This window comes from Malurus melanocephalus, unplaced genomic scaffold, assembly GCF_030028575.1.
Source record: "Malurus melanocephalus ecotype Western Australia unplaced genomic scaffold, MMel_1.1 scaffold_131, whole genome shotgun sequence".
Classification (NCBI taxonomy): Eukaryota; Metazoa; Chordata; class Aves; order Passeriformes; family Maluridae; genus Malurus; species Malurus melanocephalus.
In genome coordinates, this window is record NW_026623363.1 from 1,329,029 (window position 1) to 1,343,022 (window position 13,994).

Consider the following 13,994-nt stretch of genomic DNA (forward strand, 5'->3'; position numbering starts at 1 on the left):
AGCTTGTTTTGAAATTTTGAGAATTTTTATCCATTAAGCCACCCCGTGTTTGGCTGGTACCAAAGATATTATTGGGATTTGCCTTAGCTGTGGGTGGGCTCTTTACMAAGTCTCTCCATGCAATATGAATGTGTTGACAATGACAGGAAAAAGCCTACAATATTTTTTTTTAAAGCTACAAATATTTAAACATAAAAACATCAAGTCAAAAAGAAGTATTTTTTTCATTTCAGGTTAAAGCCTRTCTAAAAAGTATTGCAGAAATCATACTTTACACTACATCCAGTTTTGCCATCCCTATGTTGAATAAAGCTGTGTATCTCAGATAGTTTTAGCACATCAGAATCTGTCCACAGAAAAGTGGACATCAGAATTTATTTGTGCAATGACCTTCTGTTATCAAAATATCAAGAACAATATTCTTTTGATGTTTTAAACTACASTGTATCTCCAGAAACAAAACAAGAATAGCAGTAGTATTCTGTTTAGCTGGTAAATAGGGAAAAGTTTGATTCCTCTTTTGAAAAGAACAGTGCTGATCTTTAGATGCCTTATATTATTAAATACTTTTAAAATAACTCAGTTGATGGTGGTCGCTATCCAAATAATTGGTTTTTTCCAAYGACCATATTGTAGTGCTTGCACCAAAATCAAATACATTCCTGGAGTTTCTAGATAAATCAAAAATATTTTTTAAAATATAGTTAATCTACAAGGGGACATGATCAGCTAGTCATATGATACACATTTGCCAAATACTTAATTTTTTTGAAAGCGTTAATGGCTCTAAGGACTTTTTTCCACTGATTAAGTGCTCTTACTTAAAATAACATGCCTTATCATTTTCAAGCTATGCCCAAAAGCTGCTTTCAGGCATTATATTTCCCCTTGGGTGCTGTCAGCTGGRGAAACCAATGTTTCCAGGTCTTTTGTTCATGTCTGCAGTTACCAGTCATTTCCTACTGACAACATTCTCAATAAATTGAGCCATAGAGCATCTTTCTGAGTAGGGTGATACGCTCCATTTTTCGAATGCTTCTTGTTATTTTCCTCCTCATTTTCTTTTAACTATCTTTTTCAAATTGTAGAATCTTTCACTACAAGTCCCAAAACCCTGTTTTCTTTTTATATAAGACTAACAGTAAGGAAAAGTCCAAATTCAGGAGAGTGTGGAAACATTTGTCAAATTGTAGTCACATTGTTATCATCTCACTGAGATGATACTAATGAAATGCTTRATTTTAATATGTACCTAAGATATAGGTACATAGGCTTTCAGACAGATCAGAGTATCTTTACTTTGATGATGAGTAGTGCACTAGGCAATGCCCTTTAATTGTTTTGACTTAATATAACTATTTTCCAGGTRTGTTTGCTCAGTAAGCTATATAAATTGCTAGCAGTTGTCACATTATTGAGGATTTTTTCATTGTTGCTTTTCACTTGTTAAATTTTCACATAACCAGTATTTGAGKCTCAGTAGCCCCAGATAGTTCATGTTCTTTAGTGGCTCTCTGTTACAGTTTTATAGACTTCAATATGTATAATGACAACATCTAGTRCTATGTAAATAATACTCAGTGTGAATCCATACTAAATCCCTTCAAGATATGTCTAAGCATAGTTTTAAGTTCTTGTTTCAAGTCTGTTTTCCAAGGAGTCAGTTGCTCTATTCTGTGCTATAAACTAGCCCATTAGCCCAGGTAACACATTTACTTTCTATAGGAGTAATTATTTATTTGAAGGACACAAGAAGTCTGTACTCCAAAGAGGAAAAAAGCTGTGCTATTTATACCATTTGGCTTAGAGGTTTGCAGAAAGTTGAAACACATGAAAATGAGATTTATACTTTTCCCAAAGCCCAGTTAGAGGTAATGAAGAAACAGTCTGGGCACGATACTGGATTAAAAACTAACAATAAGGAGTTATTAGATTATAAAAGCAGGAAAGAGTAATCATCATAGCACTTTGCTGGGCTTAGTCCATGTGTCAAGTGTCAACTGCTTTTTGTCTTTCTTTTTCTCTGAATGCTTTCTAAAGACAATGGCATTGTTTATAGTTTCTSCTGAGTATTTGCAAGCTGGCTTTGTTGGACTTTGCTGAACTGTGTTCAGCATGTTGAGGTGTGGCCACATGGCAAGAAGCAGAAAGGAAATGTCAAGGCAGCACCTCTAGAATGATAATACCTGTTTACATTTTCTGCTGCTACCGAAGGGAGACTTGTTGAATCATGAAAGAAATCCCTGAGGCCACATTTATGTCATAAGTTCTGTGTGTTATATGGAATGAAGCCTTGTCCCATCTCCATGACAGCTTAAACCTCAGCTAAATATGTTTGTACAGCCACATCACCTTGAGTAGTGATTTTTGTCAGACATTCRAAGTAAAGAAATGTCAAGTATTTCAATGGAGTAACCCTAGATAAAATGCAGGATTGGTAATTCACTGGGACAGAAGTAACATCAGTCTCTGATGTTGGTTTAAATGGTGCTGAACAGCAAAAGAGGAAGTGCAAAATAAGGATGAAAACTGTRGCTTGGATATTAAGTCCATAAGTAATCATAGGTGTGTCTATTTTTTTTAACATATTGCAAGCTGTTCTGGAAGAGTTAATGGAAAATGTCGTATCATTTAATTTGGGCAGATCTACTAATGATGACTTTAGAGGAATCTGAACTGGAAGTTGTTTTATAATTTAATACATACRTTTGAAATAGATTCTGATGGTAGTTGAAGCCAAAAAGGGCTTTACCCTTACTAGAGGGGACCCAACCTGGCAAATTTTGGATTTTTTGCATGTCTTGGAATTCTTTAAAAGAGTGACATACGTATTATAAATTGCAGCTTAAGGTTCTAGGTATACTAACACAGGGAGTTAACCCAGTTCATTTTATTTGCTGGATACCACATAGTGAACTTTTAAGATAAATAATCTTCTGCTGGATCTGTCTAGTCTTTAAAGTTACACTTCCTGTTTTCTTGATTTAAACTGAACCCTGATAACTAAGGAGGAAAAAATTACTAAGAATCAGATCACACTGYGTTCCTTTTAGTAACTGATGTATTTTCCAAAAAGGAAATTTAAAGTCAGATGTAATAAATGGAAGAAGAACTTACTAAGATGGGGCAGACTGCCAGGGATGGTCAGAGTAATGACTATGCTACAAAAGCACCTTGAATATGGGGAGTCCTGGGTGGATATTAATGAMCTTCCATTATGTCTTTTTGAGAGGATCTCCATTTCATAGATGGAGACATGGAGGCATAAGGTGACAGTGAACATAAATCCTTGATTTACTCATATCGATTGGTAAAATTGACTTGTTTCCAGTTTATTCCTAATTTATCTGCCTCTCCTAATGTAGGTTTGGTTATGTTTGGACTTTTTTGAGACAAATGCTCCAAACCTATTTGTCACAATCTGTAAGCAGCAAGAATGGTGATAGCTGATGGAGAGGAGGAGTAAGAGGGGTCTTGACTCCAGTGCTTCTTTACATCTTGGAATACAGAATGATGATGCCTGAATACTGGATGTCAGTTCCTTGCTACACTGTATTTCAATAACAGTATATGCAATAGTTTTGTGTAAAACTCACTATGWATAGCCATTTGTAACATGTGCTTTGTCAAACACTTCACAGATAAAACAGGCATTTTGAGATAGTGTGACAGATACTCTACATTTGTTATGTAGCCAGTGAGGTAGGAGACAAGTGAACATTGCACATTCATTCTAGGGCTGATATGGTGGCTTTAGTGTAATTGATGTAATGCGTTGTTATTACATAATGATGAACAGGCTATCTGCCTGCTTTACAAATGACATTRTTTAAAACAGCTAAATTGTTATCTAGAGCAATGTTTCTCAAAACAAGAATCTTTCAGGAGGAGGCTCAGGCAAAGCCATSTAAGCTAGGATAAGTAAAAAAGAAAGAAACATTGGTCTCTCCATTTKGTTTAATCCTTATTGGAAATCAGCAGCACTGGAATAATCTATCATTTGTAGGGCAGTGGCACATGCAGGTCAGGCCCTTAAGGCAGGTGTGACAACTCCCTGTAGCTCCCCACAGTTTTGCAAGTGCAGCTCAGTCTGTTCTGATGACATTCCCCAGTGTCTGTACCTCCGTTCTAGACCTGCTCTTGGAAGGCTCTTGCTGGAACTGGCTGCACACGGCTGGGGCCTCCAGCAGCTGCCTGTGCAGGGCTCTCCTGGGTCTGCCTCTAGRAAACTTGTGCCATCTTCCCATCCTCTAGATTCTCAGCTGCTCTGCAGGTCAGAAAACCTGCTGGTTGCTTTAAATGATGGCAGCCCATCCCAGGCTTCTTCTGGGGTTGTTGTATGGCCCACAGTCCTTAAAGCATGTCTAATTCTGCCCCTTGGCACATTTCCTCTGCAGGTGCGTGCAAGGAGAGAGGAAGCAGCTTCACGGTTTGATTTATGATTGCAGCTCCCAAACAAACCCTTGCAATGGCAATGTATTAAGGAGTTGGGCAGGGAACCAAATCCATGGGCAGTGAAGAGTGGATCYAGCTACATGTAATTTAATTTAATTTACATTTCTCACTGGACAAAGGTGGCAGTGGTAAAGCATCTTTTTTCCCCTCTACTACATGTGCAGCATGCATCTTTGAAATGAATTCATTTCTATTTCTTCCTGGGAATGGTTCTTGCACACTTCTCTTCCAACATTGTCTTTTGGGAGGTTCACATATCATTTATGCATCTTTGGGGAAAAGCGTTGCCTGGGACTAGRTTTAAGAAATGTGGACCAAGACAAATGTGGCAGTTTTCCAGCCTGTAATTGTATTAYGTTTTAAGGCAAAATGATTTTACAGTAGTTATGCAATAATCATATGTAATATATATATATATATGTACAACTTATGTAATTAATCAGACATTTGAAGCATTATTTTTGAAAGAAAAAGTTGGCTCTCACCTTAAAGCTAAAGGAAATAATTTTGACTAAAATAAAAAAAAATACTTCTGCACTAAACTTTGGAAGTCAGCAAACCCATCCYGAGGAACATACCCACGTCTTCATGACACAGTGCATTACTGTCAGCATGTTCTAAATATGATCATGATTTCCAGCTCAAGATATGAAAATTGGGCTTTCTAATACAAGCAAAAGAATCATCTTGTGAAATTAATTTGTTGCCATTTTGATATGCTGGATATTTTATAGGAAACATTTGTTTAAATTTCAGTTGTTCCATAGACTGTACAGAGAAAAAAATGACTACAATGTATTAACATAAATCACAAAAAAAAAGGCAGAAGTTGGATTTACTAAGTTTCCTTGAAGCCCCCTGGAAAATGTGCTGATTTTTGTTTCCGAGAGCTTGAGCTGCTCTGGGTGAGTGATATCACATGTGGTGGTGAGAGCCATGTAATTAGTATGTGTTTCTTAGGCATCTTTGACCACTCATCTGTCTCTACCAGAATTGCCTTTCACAGTTTCTGAAGTTACCACTGTTTTTTTTTTAACTTTGCTTTTCTTTTTCTCCTCTGAGCATTTGCAAATTTTCCCAACATGCCCCATTTTTTTTGGTAACATAAAGAGCTCATCATGTTGGATTATTGACTTCTCATTGGGATGAATGTCATATTGAAAGTTACTTTAAACAATTTCTAGGAAACAGTTCCCAACATAAATTTTTCAGTAATCTTTCCTGTCTCCCAATGATATTTTCATGTTACTGATTGTTGTCAGAATTCTTGTCTTTCTGTTTCTGTTGAGTTTTTATTGCATTGTCCATATATATTTATATATGGTTATATAAACACTTTCATACATGGATATCGATGCAGGTTTTGATCCTGGAATAAGACATTTTCTGAGGATGAAAAGTATTTTATACTAATGTCTATAAAATGCTGCATTTACTTATGGTGTACAGATATTTTATTAATATTAATGAATGTGTAATTGAAATTAGCAAGCTCCCTTGGAAAGGTAAACTATTCCCTTTGTGTTTTGGTTTCTAAAATAGATCTTTGTTTCTTAAAGCATACTTCTAATCTGTCATTCTGCTGGCATGTAATTCCCATTCTGTTCCCCTGAAATTCAGTCTTCCAACTTCTATACAAAAAGAACTATCTCAAGAGAAGTAATTCTGTTCAATTTTTTTTTTTTCCTGGATAGTTTTTGGTGACTTTGCCTCGGAGAATTATGGTTGAATGTTTGGATCTAGGTCTGAGGAAGAAAAAAAGGACAGGGTCTTTTAAGTGGTACTATCAGGAGAAAGAGAAGTTATAGACACATCTATGAATATCCTATTTATAAAGCTGCTGGGCAGTAACCTTTAGGAATGTTCAAATCCTAACAGCCTTTTATTGGAGGACAAGTGGGGACAAATGGGGAGATACTACCATGGAGCTTTTACTGTTCTGTGATCTGTACTGTGCTGTTCTGCCTATAGCTTACATACAGGGTAATTAATTTTTAGTGTCAGAGGAACCCAATATGATCATCTATCCCAAACAAGATTACACAAGCCAGAGATCCAAACTTCCTATGTGTTGCTGAGAGCCTGGTATTTTTTTCTGGTTACATTATAGAAAAAGGACTAACTTGGTCCAAGTATGKTACATGATGGTGAATCCCCTACATCTTCAGTGAAATGCTGCAACAGTCAATRACCCTTTTGAAATCAGTGTTCCCAATATCAGTTTCCTTCCACAAGATGTCATKTTGTCTTCCTCTCTTCAAGATATATTGCAGAGTTCCCTGTTATCACAAATGTCTTCCTTATGTTGTGACCTGGAGTCTGTGGTCAGTCACTTGGATTTGTCTGTGGTGAGCTAAATGGGTTGAATTTTTTCAGTCTCTTATTATAAGATAGTATTTTCAAGATGTTGAATGACTTTGTGGCTCTCATCTGAGMTATTACCAGTTTTCTGAATTCTTTCAGGGAGCTCCCAGTGTGCTACTTATGGACTCACTAATGCTACATGCAGAGGGTAATACCAGCTCATTACTCCTGCTTGCYATATGCTATTTTGCTCCTTATGAATTAAAGGGTTGTATTAGTTCTCTTGGCCACTGTACCTCCTCGTGAGATTTACTGCTGGGAGGACTTGGATAAAGCTCAGAGTTAYTCAGACAGCAGATGGGAAGACCTTATTCACAGGTAATGGCTAAGGCTCCTTCAAGAAATCTGTCAGCGATCTGGAAATTTTACAGTAGTGATAGAAATGAGARCAAGTCCTGGCTGCACCTCTCCTTGAGAAATACTCTGGTTTACTTTCCAGCTAAAACACAGTCCATTGCTGTGGTGCCAAAGTGTACAGCTTTCTTTCCAGACCCGGAAGAGCCAGGACATCACGCATATACATCATGCAAGTACAATCCTGCTTGCTTAGCTCAACAGCCAGGCAGTGCAGAGAAATAGAAAATGATGTGCATCTTCTCTGGCTTTGCTTGCAGAAATATCCATGGTGGCTTTATTTTTCCTACCTCTGTGACTYAGAAAATGCTTTTAACTCATTTCTTGCCATGTAGTTCTTCCTTTCTTTCTTTTGAGGGCTAACAAAATCCTTAAATGAACTAGTTGGGAGCCTCATATGTGACATTACTGGTGCCATCATGAGATTATTGTCCCCTTCTGAAGCAGTAGGAGCATGCTGTCCATCCAACCAGATGCCAAGCAAGCTGTATCTTTGCTGATTGCCAATGTGTTGGCCAGGAAARTGGCCATAGTAGAGAACATTTTGACCTGTTTACTTTTGTTGTTTTTTGGTTTTGAGGGTTTTGTTGGTTGCTTGGGGATTTTTGTTGTTGTTTTGGGGKTTTTTTTAGTTTTTGTTACATGTTTTTCATGGCTTACAAAAAATAGAATAGTGAAAAGAGTTTTATAAAAATTGTGACAGACAATTTTTTTCAATAACAATATATTATATCTAGAAATGATTTTGCTTATGACTAGTGCCATATACTGTTAYGGAAAACTGTAGATTTTGGTTTAGGGTGTCTGGGCCTATATATGTTGTATAGGAATAAAATATGACTAAGACAAGGATGCTGTTATGAACTGAAAACTATTGACTAAACTTTACATGTAATTAGAAACAGGTCTGTACGCACACTGAGAAACACTTCTGGAGTTTCAAATTGAAGAACAGTGAAAATTGGTCATGCAAGGTGAATACCAGTGGTCAACAGCTATTTTCAGCATCAGTTCTACTTGGAACAAAACAGGTATGTCTTATTGCCTGCAGTTTTTTCTTTGGAGGTTTGGAACTGGAATTTCACCATTTGCTCTTTCTTTGTTTTGTTTTCTCCTGTTATGTGACAAAATGATCCTGCTCTTTGTAATATGCTTGGACCCCAGTCAAAGCCACCCTCCRACAGGCAGCAGCCATGTGTTTTTTTTCCCTTTTGGCAAAGAAAATGCAGAACAGAGGAGGTGAAAAAGTGGTGATTTTAAAATTCTTTTCCTTTTCAAATAACTATCAGTTCAGGGAACAAATGAATCTTCATAGGAGTACAGTGGGCACAGATAACCTATGAGCACAGGTTTTGAAAGAGGATATTGTCAAAATTGCACCTCCTTCCGTTATGATTTTCAGATTAATATGAAAAAATAGTGTCTATTAGGCTGACAGAGTTTGTAGACACTGTGAACTAAAAAACCCACTCTTTTCTAAACTTTCATTAGAAGAGTTAGAAGCCTTCTTTCATGTGTAAAATGATTGTCTAGGATATTATCCCAAGTCTGAATGAAACTTCATTAGGCTTCAATTCTTATCTCATRCATCTTTTTATTCTTATTATTTTTATTGATTAGAGAAATTTAATGGATGATATTGTGTAAAAACTCCATCACAGTAAGCATTGTTTTCATTTSTACAAAAAGAAACTCTCTGCTATTCTCTTGTTTGCCATTATGGTTAATTACCCTCCAAATTACTCCAGATCCTTAGTGCCACAGTTGGGGTAAAACTTAGAAGTTACAAGATTCATTGAGTAGTGCATCATACAAAAGCTTTAGTTTAATAAAATAAAATCTCTTAATATGGCTTACCTGCAAATTGTCATGCACCTGTTTTGTTGAATATAAATATCACTTTAGTAGATTTGGTTTAGAAAGGCTCAAACCTCTCAGTTAAAAACAAAGTGAATTCTGTGTAATTTAAATCAGCTGTGGTATTACACAGRCCTGGGTTTGACTAAACAGGTTTAAAATTTGGATTTGAGAAAAATTATTTTTCCCAATTTAAAACAGGTATGATTCTTCCATGCCTGCCCGATTCCAGCCAAACAATCAATCCTTTGTGCTTTTGTCTCATTTATTTTAGATTTTATTTTTTCTTTTTACTTTTTTTCCCATCCCCCTGTTTGCATGTTTGAATTACTAGATCATAATGAAGGATAGGGCATGCTAGATTTCTGTGCTCAGTTTGGCAGTTTGGGAATGACAAATGAAAGCAGCTAGTCATTTGATTTTCCTGCCCATCTGCTTTAATCATTAAAAAGGAAACACAATGAACTTTATTTTTTGTTACAGAAAAATAGGAAACTTATAATTTGGTTTAGGTCTTGTCAGAGACCAAAATCATCCTGTGTTCTACATCCAACTCTACATTTTGTGCTTTTCACAAACAGGCACTAGTAGAGCAGCAAACCTGTGCACTTCTGATGCTCCTCAAAGGTGAGTTTCTGCGAGTGCTGCAGCAGTGACAGCTTCATTCTGCCCAGCTAGAGCCTGGAYTCTTAAGTGCTATGGATGCTTTTATTTTCCTAACAAAATGAGAAGCCTTGAGAAAATAAGGGAATCAGAGCACATTAATCAGAATTACCAATGTGAAGACTGTGACAGAAATTTGAAAAAAACCCAACCACATAAACAATGGTTCCTCTGTAAGAAAAATCATTTCAACCCAGTAAAAAATTGATTGGTAATTCAAACCAGAAATTGCCCTGACTGTTGAACATATATTGAAATATTTCATGGGCTGTTTTATCATTGCAACTTGTTGACATTATTTTGTACTTGTAACTTCATAGACTATAGCCATTTATCACATCAGCATCAGACATCTGCACAAGCATTTGTCATGCTGCTGTTGGTTTTTTTCTTTTYCTTTTTTTCTTTCCCCTCCCCCCCACCATTGGCTGATGGAAAGCTGTAGCTAACAGAACAATACAGTGGAATGTGAAGGCTATCATTAGGGGGCAAAATCAGACTTCAAAGAGTAAGCACATATGGTTTTGACTTTTATAAAAATGGCAGGTGGACATGAAGAAAGGTTGATTTCAAATTTATTTTCATGATAGCTGCAACTTCTTAAAAGTCCAAGGTGATTAATTTTCAATTTGGCATTCCTAATATCTGAAACAAGATCACAGTTTTACAACTTCCTGAGGCAGAGAATGAGAGTGACAAGGTCATGTTGGCATAAACTGATTGCAACSCAAAGCAGGAGGGCTCTTCAGCAGCAAGAAACATTTTGCAAAAGGCTTTCTGAATGTAAAGCATRTATATGAAGCAAAATGTTCCTGAGGACAGCCTCAGTTGTGAAACATATGTTAAACTTTAGGATGCTGGGTGAGATTTGAAARGAGAACCATTTGTTTATAGACTGCTAAGTGTCACTTATGTTACTAACTGCTATAGCAGTTGAATACAAAAACACAAAATGAAACACCACCACCACCCCAACAATGCTGTCTTCCCCTTAGTGATAGGTGTTTCTTTTTATATGAAGGAATACATGACACTTAATTTTCATTTCTGGATTAACATATGTCATTTTAAATCCGGCATCTGAAATTCTCGTGGCTGGAAAGCCACAGCTCTCCGCACCTGTGGGTGACTTGCTGATGATGTGAAAGAATAAGCAACTGTCATTTCTAAGTACAAGTCAAATTTTTCCTTCTTAGATGCTGTGTATGGTATTTTAATTGAAAAAGAATGTTACATATCTTGCCTATATATGTTTATGCATTAAAACCAGGAGATTTGATAGAAAATATTTCTGGTTGAATGTTTTCTTCAGTGCTTCTCAGAAATATGGCAGTGCTATTRTCTATGGCTCAAATCTAACTGCAACCTGCATGTGACCAGCTTTGRATCCCTATCCCAGCTTTGCTGCTCCTCTGTTGAGGAGATTTCTTCTATCCTCATTCCTTCTAATTCACTTCCTATTTCTTGTATCTAGTTCTGAAAYTGGGGACTACTCAGAATGTGTTATAACTAAACCTCACCTAAAATGGCATTCATTTCAACAAAGTATAAGTTATATAAAAATAATGATGGTATCGTACAATGATTATTTATCTTTTCTTCGAAAGCCATTGTTGTATCAGGSTGGGATATATTACAAAAACACAATTTTTCAGGGAAAAAACCAAACATAAACCCCCAAACTTTCTTCTGTTTGTTACTTATTCTCTCTGAAAGTGTCAAGAAAAGTTTCATTTTCCCTAAACAATAAATAATTGAATGTCTTTTATCAAGAGGTTGGAACTGCAATAGGACTGTATTCCAGAAGTTTCTGCAAACTGGGACTTGATTATTCATTATTACTGCAGAAAGACAAGATTGCTGTTTCTTATAATCATCTTGCATTTTTCTTGCATCTTTGAGAATGGTACTGTATTGTTCTCTCTAGTGACAAATATTATTTTAGTACCTGAGACATTAGGCTGCTAAATTGTGTCTGTCCTCAAGAAACAGTCTCCAGGAATGGCTTTGTGAGGTTTTCTTTTGAGGGTGGTCTTTGTTTTATTTCATTCAGGGTTATGTGGGCTTTTTAGGTCAAGTTAAAGAAATGAGAACTTACATGAAAGAAATGAGATGTTGATCCATGACAGCCCATCTTCTGCCATTGAATTTGAAGAAATAAATGGTTTGTCAGCAATTTAGTTTTTCGTGCTCAGGCTGTGGGACACAAGTTCTTCCTAGCTAAAAGCAAGTATTTCTGGGTGTTTGCCTTCTCCCACCAGCCAGTCTTGCTGATAAAGCTCCTACCTGATCCCCTCAATAAAGCCACTTTCTGGAGCACTTGGACAGAGAATGGCACCAGYTGAACTGAGGATGGCCCCATGCCTCCATGCTCTCTGAGGTCCCATCAATTTCCTCTGCTGAAAGCCTGGTAGCAACATTTTCAAGGGTTCCCTGAAGACAGATATGATCATCAAAGAATCTTTGAGTGCACTTCTTCTTACATCTGAATCAGCTTGCCTGGCTTCCTCATGAGTATAGAAAAATGTTTCCTTTAGTCAGTTAACATTATATGTTCTRGAGTGCTGTTGGGACCTATCTTCAGACTGCTTCCTTGCTAGAAAATTTTGTGCCACTGGAGCTGCAGAATTATAGTAAWAGAAGTGTTAAGCTGTCCAAGGGGTAACAAGATGCAACCACTCAGCCCTTCTATCTCTTTTGATGGGGTTTACTATCAGAAACTGCTRTTTTCAGCACTGGTATTTTCGGGAGTTGCTGAATGGATCCATGCATCTGCTCATAAATTTATTCTTAACTTACACAGAGGAACATTTAAAAATCAAACTGCAGTCTTTTCATTTGCAATAGAAGCACASTAATTGTATGTGTAAAATTTTAAAAGCTTCCTCCTATAGGCAATCATGAAGGTAGCACTGGCAGAGCTGTTCATTATCTCTTGTACCTGTCTTGATGAAAAATCATCAGAAAATTCTCCATTTTTCGCATGAAAAATCAGTGTGAAAGAAGGGGCAGGAGAAATTAATTTTGACCCTGTAGAAAATACAGACATTCTATAAATACAAGAGAAAAAAATCCCTAACATATACACTATTGATTCAATGTTGGACCACAAATGGATTGATTTAGGTTTTGACATCTTCTAGGAAAAGCAAGCAGTCCCACAGCTTGTTTTGTTTGGCCAAAATTCAGGTTTGACTCAGTTTTCCACCATATTAAGTCTGATTGAATAAATTTGAATTAGACTGCGTTTTTGAGTGGATAAATTTACACATAGATGTCTTTAAACAAGGTATGTATGAAGCATCTTCATTAAAAATTCTTTTCTTTATGTTAATTAAGTGAAAAAGATTGGTTTACACTGGGAAAGTATTGAGGTAGAAAACTGAATTAGGGAATATAGCATGGAAGCAAGACCAGGGAAACTATTTTAATTAGAAATTGCAGTGGTCTCAGTAAGAATTAGTATAAAGCCAGTGAAAACCACAGTCTTCAATGTGCCATGGAGGGGACAGAGATGATCTATGGAAAAATATCCAGATATCAATTAATTTTCTATTGAGAAAAATTCTTTCAATCAAAACCACCTTTTTACCAGGCCTAGCAGGATATTTGATGTTTTGTTCTGTTGTGGTTTAACCCCAGCTGGCAGGTAAGCACCAMATTCATTCCTCTCATTCATTCCCCACTGATGGGATGGCTGAAGAAATGGTAAGGGCAGAAGTGAGAAAATCCATGGGTTCAGATAAAAGTCAGTTTAATAGCTAAAGCAAAAGCCAAAACAAGCAATTCCTTCAACACTTCCTGTGGGCAGGCAGGTGTTCAGCCACTGCCAGGAAAGCAGGGCTCCTTCACACATAATGGTGGCTTGGGAAGACTAATGTCTTCACTGTTTCCTTATTCCCACAGTGCCACGTGCCAAATATGGCACCATGTGGTCTGGAATACTCCTTGGGTCATTTTGGCTCAGCTGTCCTGGCTGTGTCCCCTCTCAKCTTGTTCACTCCCAGCCTCTTTCCTGGCGAGTTGGGTGAGAGAGAGAAAAGACAATGATTGTGTGAACTCAGCAGTAACACTGAGATGTCTTTGTTACATCTTCCAGCACGAGTCCAAAGTATAGCTCTGTAGCAGATGCTATGAAGAAAATTCTCTCTATCCCAGACAAAATCAACAGACATTCACTCCCTCTGTGAGTACCCATATTGCTGTGCTCTTGGAATACAGGGATAAAAGAAACTGCCAAGTACTCTCTTCCTAACCCACAGAGGAGTCCTTTATAATGGTGTTGCTCTTGACGGGCTTCT